The sequence below is a fragment of the Rattus rattus genome, chromosome 7 (genome assembly GCF_011064425.1).
Source record: "Rattus rattus isolate New Zealand chromosome 7, Rrattus_CSIRO_v1, whole genome shotgun sequence".
NCBI classification, from domain to species: domain Eukaryota; kingdom Metazoa; phylum Chordata; class Mammalia; order Rodentia; family Muridae; genus Rattus; species Rattus rattus.
In genome coordinates this window covers 115,370,791-115,377,727 of record NC_046160.1, presented here as the reverse complement: position 1 = coordinate 115,377,727, position 6,937 = coordinate 115,370,791, and positions in this window count along the sequence as shown.

Here is a 6,937-nt window from a genome sequence, read left to right as displayed (position 1 = left end):
CCTGAGTGTGGCCATGGCATTTGGGATCGAGGCGGAGAAGTGGGGTCCCATCCCACAGGAATCTACCCTGTGATGTGAGGCATGGTAGAGCTGCCCACCTCCCTCAACATGACTCTACCCAACAGTCCTGTGTCAGCTAGCTATGACAGAATGGAAAGTAGCAGTTTCCCAAACAATTCTTTTTTCTTTTTTTTTCTCGGGCTAGGGGACCAAACCCAGGGCCTTGCGCTTGCTAGGCAAGCGCCTACCACTGAGCTAAATCCCCAGTGAGCTACAGTTTCCTCAAAACTCCACTGTGGAGTCAGGGATAGCAGACTCATTATTCTCCAAGGAGCATAGACCACAGCATCTGCATTTTCCACAGGCAAGAGGAACAACCAGAGAGGAGATTTCATGAACCCCAAAATGTCCCCCCACTCTAACCCAGTATCTTAGCCAAAACCCTTTCCCTACCCCCCCACAAACATATGTTGCAGTCCATAGCCAGTACCACACAGGCCTGGGAAGGTTCCTTCCTGTACCTGGAGGCAAGAATCCCAGATATTACCTAGTAGAGCTGACACCCAGCCAGCTGCCAGCCTCTGTGTTTGCTGACTCTGATGTTCAGGGTTATCACTTCCCTGTGTGTTGTTCTCTCTTGCTGTGATTCCTATTTATCCCCCAAGGGCTCCTCTCCTCTTAAAATGCTGCCTCGGACAGCCTGTGCTTTGTGTTCAGATTACAGAGATGGGCAGACGGGATGATTTCTCAGAACATGGATTAGTAAAGCGTACTGATCTCCTGAGCACGTCTTTTATTTATTGAGTGGTTCAAAGTCAATGTGGAAAGTGGGAGAAGTAAAAAGCAAAAGTAGAGTATGGTAAAGTCTGCCTTACTTGTGTCCCAGCAGGTCTGTAAGCTTACATTTTAATTCCATTGTCTCAAATCATTTCAAAATGAATACGAAAAACCAACTAAAATACAAACAGAAAAAACCAAACATATAGCCCTCCTTTATATAAATATTAAATGGGCAAGAAAAAAATTAAGAAAACAACATCCTTCACAATAGCAAAATAATGAAATATCTTGGGTTAACTTCAACCTAGCTAGAAATGTCCTGCAGGACAAGAACTTCAGTCTTTATGAAATTGAGGTAGATATCAGAATATGGCAAGATCTCCATTGCACTTGCATTGGCAGGGATTAACCAAAGTTAAATGTTCCCCTTACCAATGCCTATCTACCTATTCAAACCAATCTCTTTTAAAATTCAACACAACTCTTTTACACGCCTTTGAAAGAGCAATTTCCCAACTTCATATGGAAATAACCCCCCACCAGTACAGATATAAAAAATCTTGTACAATAAAAGACTTGAAGTACTAACATCCCTGATTTCAAGCTACGCGACAAAACGTCAGTAATAAACCTCCATGGTATTGGGCATGAAGACAGACATGTTGATCAATGGACTCAAACTGAATGATTTGAGAGGATCCACTGAGTGAAGCAAAGGTTTTGCTTGATTCATAGTTTTCAATATCTGCAGTTCAAGGTCTGCTGGCTCCTGTGCTCTCCTGAGTCTTTTTCTAGTGTCAATAACTACCAGATCCCCAATTCCTCCCTAACCCTTTCCCTCATCCAGGCCCTAGGCTCTGCCACCCACTGCCATCTGCAGGCTTTCTGATCCTGCCACATCTGGCACAATATTAGATCCCAAACTCCTGTAGCCACATGGGGCTTATGGATCAGACGAGCTCCTCTCACCCTAGCCTTCCTACTGAGGACAGAGTGGTAGCCTTTCTTTAAGTTCCCAGCTGACCAACCTCACACTGAAGATGAACACCACCAACCAATATGAGGACATAACAGCAAAGGATAAACAAACACACTCCTGTACATACAGTGCCCAGGCAGAGTTCCTTTATCTGGTGTTGGCATCAGGGACATAGAGATTGTCACCCACACTCTGTAACTCCTGTGATGGCCCTCTGATTTATATGCTGTTAGCAACCCTTTTTTTTGGAAGAGGATACTGAGACATAGGAAAGCTAATTCATTTCCCCATGATCACACAGCTAGACATGACGGCTTGTGGGATGCTCCCTCACATGTTTTGGTCAGCCTTACTGAATAGCACTCTATGTTGTCCAGCCCCTAGCTAACCTCAATCATTGTCACCATGACCTCCTTGTTTATTGGCCTATTTGCATTGATAGAGATGGTAGGAGAAAGTGTATTACTATCCCCATAATGGGTCATTCTATCTACCTGGTTATTGAACTCCTCCTCAGCTGAAGTGACATAGGATGAGCATGTGTGTGGCACACACGTATCTTCAGATCCTTCTCCCATCTGGAGCGATCTCTCTTCACACTTCTTCAGCAGACATCTTTCTCATTAATTTCCTAAACATGTTCTATGCTAGCCCTTGACAATCTATTGGCAATATCTATGAATCAGTGAAGGATTACACATCTGGCCATGTCTCCCCAGTAAAATGCATGAACATTAGTACTGCCTGAAGTTCTACCAGACAAGAAGATGTCCCTGTGCTGCTGTCTTCAGGGTTTTTCCTGAAAGATTTGCTATGCTCCATCTGTCCATGGCTGGCTGCTGCCTGCATAACTTGCACAAACATCAGTAATACAAGCCTTAATATTCTATGAGTCTCTCAACAGATCCCAGAGTACACATCATGAGGCTGTAGGTACATGGTTGGCAGCAGATAGCTCTGTCAATGGAATAGAAAACTTAGGCATTTGGGAAACTTCTTTATGCAATGTTGCAGTGCATGTAAATATCATTTCCTTTTAATAATGGCTTGGTACTGTTCATGTCCTAATTTAGGACTTGGTAGATCAAAAAACAGCTCGGTCATGACAGGCAGCTAAGGTCATATGGTTATACAGGAACTTGTCACTGCTCTAGTTGGTTGTACAACCTGGGAGAACAGAGCCTAAAATGAGGCAGAATACAGTCTCAAGGAATAGCTAACTTTCTTCTGTTTATACTCAATAGTTACAGAGAGTCACCTCAGTAAGTGTATAATAACAGTGACAAGGTACCCCGCCATCCAGACACTGCCCAGACCTGAAGGGACTCAGTCAAGAGTTCTCTGAACCCAAATCCCGTGGGAGGGAGAGCAAAACCTTCAGAGTGGCAGACAAGACTGAGAAGCCAGAAGAGACTACACTCTGCCCATATTTCTGACTCCAGAGGAAAAAACCTAATGCCATCTCAGACCCTGGTGCATGGGGGGTCCCGGGAAAGGAGGCAATGCCCCTCCTGGTTGCAGTCCTCATGGAGAGCTCAAAAGCAGCCCCCCCCCACGAGCAACTTGAGCTGAAGGGAACACAGGTAAGACCAACTTTTCTGATTCAAGCGACCTGCCTTGTCGACTCAGGACACAGGCCCACAGAAACTGCTGAAGACCAGTAGACAGGAAAGACTACACGCCTGAAAGCAGAACACTATGTTCCCATAACTGCCTGAAAGAAAACAGGAAAACAGGTCTACAGCACTCCTGACACAGAGGCCTATAGGATGGTCTAGCCACTGTCAGAAGTAGCAGAACAAGGTAACACCAGAGAAAACCTGATGGCGAGAGGCAAGCTCAGGAACCAAAGCTACAGAAACCAAGACTACATGGCATCATCAGAGCCAAATTCTCCCACCAAAGCAAACCCTGAATATCCAAACACACCAGAAAAGCATGATCTAGGTTTACAATCACATTTGAAGCTGCTGCTGGAGGACTTCAAGAAAGACATGAAGAACTTCCTTAGAGAAATGTAGTAAAACATAAATAAACAAGTAGAAGCCTATAGAGAGGAATCACAAATATCCCTGAAGGAATTCCAGGAAAACATAATCAAAGACGTGAAGGAGTTAAAAATCGAAATAGAAGCAATAAAGAAGGAACACAGGGAAACAACCCTAGATATAGAAAACTAAAGGAAGAGACAAGGAGCCGCAGATGCAAGCATCACCAACAGAATACATGAGATAGAAGAGAGAATCTCAGGAGCAGAAGATTCCATAGAAATCATCTACACATCTGTCAAAGATAATGTAGAACGGAAAAAGCTACTGGTCCAAAACATACAGGAAATCCAGGACTCAATGAGAAGATCAAACGAAAGGATAATAGGTATAGAAGAGAGTGAAGACTCCCAGCTCAAAGGACCAGTAAATATCTTCAAAAAATGATAGAAGAAAACTTCCCTAACCTAAAGAAAGAGATGCTCATAAACATACAAGAAGCCTACAGAACTCCAAATAGATTGGACCAGAAAAGAAACTCCTCCCATCACATAGTCGTCAAAATAAAGAAAGAATATTAAAAGCAGTAAGGGAAAAAGGTCAAGTAACATATGAAGGCAGACCTATCAGAACCACACCAGACTTCTCTCCAGAGACTATGAAAGCCAGAAGATCCTGGACAGATGTCATACAGACCCTAAGAAAGCACAAATGCCATCCCAGGTTACTGTATCCTGCAAAACTGTCAAATAACATTGATGGAGAAACCAAGATATTCCATGACAAACCAAATTTATACAATATCTTTCTACAGATCCAGCACTACAAAGGATAATAAATAGTAAAGCTCAACATAATGAGGCAAGCTACACCCTAGAAAAAGCAAGAAACTAATCATCCTGGCAACAAAACAAAGAGAAGAAAAGCACACAAACAATATAACATAAAATATGTATATACCAGGAAGCAATAATCACTATTCCTTAATATCTCTCAATATCAATGGTCTCAACTATCCAATAAGAAGGCATAGATTAACACACCGGATATGCAATGAGGACCCTGCATTCTGCTGCCTACAGGAAACACACCTCATAGACAAAGACAGACACTACCTCAGATTGAAAGCCTGGAAAACAACTTCCCAAGCAAATATTCTGAAGAAGCAAGCTGGAGTAGCCATTCTAATATCGGATAAAATCGATTTTCAACTAAAAGTCATCAAAAAAGATAAGAAAGGTCACTTTATATCCATCAAAGGAAAAATCCACCAAGATGAACTCTCAATTCTAAATATCTATGTTCCAAATACAAGGGCACCTACAAACATAAAAGTAACCTTACTAAAGGTCAAAGCACACATTGTACCTCAAACAATAATAGTAGGAGATTTCAACATCCCACTCTCATCAATGACAGATCATGGAAACATAAATTAAAGAGCATAGACAGACTAAGAGAAATCATTAACCAAATGGACTTAATAGATATTTATAGAACATACTATCCTTAAAAAAAAGGATATACCTTCTTCTCACTATCTCATGGTACTTTCTGCAAAATTGACCATATAATTGGCCATAAAAGAGGCCTCAACAGATACAGAAAGATAGAAATAATCCCATGCGTCCTATCAGACCACCATGGGCTAAAGCTGGTCTTCAATAACAATAAGGGAAGAACGCCCATATATATATACATGGAAGTTGAACAATGCTCTACTCAACAATAACCTGGTCAAGGAAGAAATAAAGAAAGAAATTAAAGACTTCTTAGAATTTAATGAAAATGAAGGTACAACATACCCAAACTTATGGGACACAATGAAAGCTGTGCTAAGAGGAAAACTCATCGCTCTGAGTGCCTGCAGAAAGAAATAGGAGAGAGCATATATCAGCAGCTTGACAGCACACCTAAAAGCTCTTGAACAAAAAGAAGCAAATACACCCAGGAGGAGTAGAAGGCAGGAAATAATCAAACTCAAAGCTGCAATCAACCAAGTAGAAACAAAAAGGACCATAGTAAGAATCAACAGTATCAAAAGTTGGTTCTTTGAGAAAGTCATCAAGATAGATAAACCTTTAGCCAGACTAACGAGAGGACACCGAGAGTCTGTCCATATTAACAAAATCAGAAATGAAAAGGGAGACAAAACTACACAATCAGAGGAAATTAAAAAAATCATCAGATCCTACTATAAAAGCCTGTTTTCAACAAAACTTGAAAATCTTCAGGAAATGGACAATTTCCTAGACAGATACCAGGTACCGAAGTTAAATCAGGAACAGATAAACCATTTAAACAACCTCATAACTCCTAGAAGCAGTCATTAAAGGTCTCACAACCAAAAAGAGCCCAGGTACAGACGGGTTCAATGCAGAATTCTATCAGACCTTCATAGAAGACCTCATACCAATACTATCCAAACTATTCCACAGAATTGAAACACATGGAGTGCTACTGAATTCCTTCTAAGAAGCCACAATTACTCTTACCTAAACCACACAAAGACCCCACAAAGAAAGAGAACTTCAGACCAATTTCCCTTATGAATATCGATGCAAAAATACTCAACAAAATTCTGGCAAACCGAATCCAAGAGCACATCAAAACAATCATTCACCATGATCAAGTAGGCTTCATCCCAGGCATGCAGGGATGGTTTAATATACGGAAAACCATCAACGTGATCCATTATATAAACAAACTGAAAGAACAAAACCACATTATCATTTCATTAGATGCTGAGAAAGCATTTGACAAAATTCAACACCCCTTCATGATAAAAGTCCTGGAAAGAATAGGAATTCAAGGCCCATACCTAAACATAGTACAAGCCATATACATCAAAGCAGTCGCTAACATTAAACTAAATTGAGAGAAACTTGAAGCAATCCCACTAATATCAGGGACTAGACAAGGCTGTCCACTCTCTCCCTACTTATTCAATATAGTTCTTGAAGTTCTAGCCAGAGCAATCAGACAACAAAAGGAGATCAAGGGGATACAGATTGGAAAAGAAGAAGTCAAAATATCACTATTTGCAGATGATATGATATTTAAGTGATCCCAAAAGTTCCACCAGAGAACTACTAAAGCTGATAAACAACTTCAGCAAAGTGGCTGGGTATAAAATTAACTCAAATAAATCAGTAGCCTTTCTCTACACAAAAGAGAAACATGCCGAGAA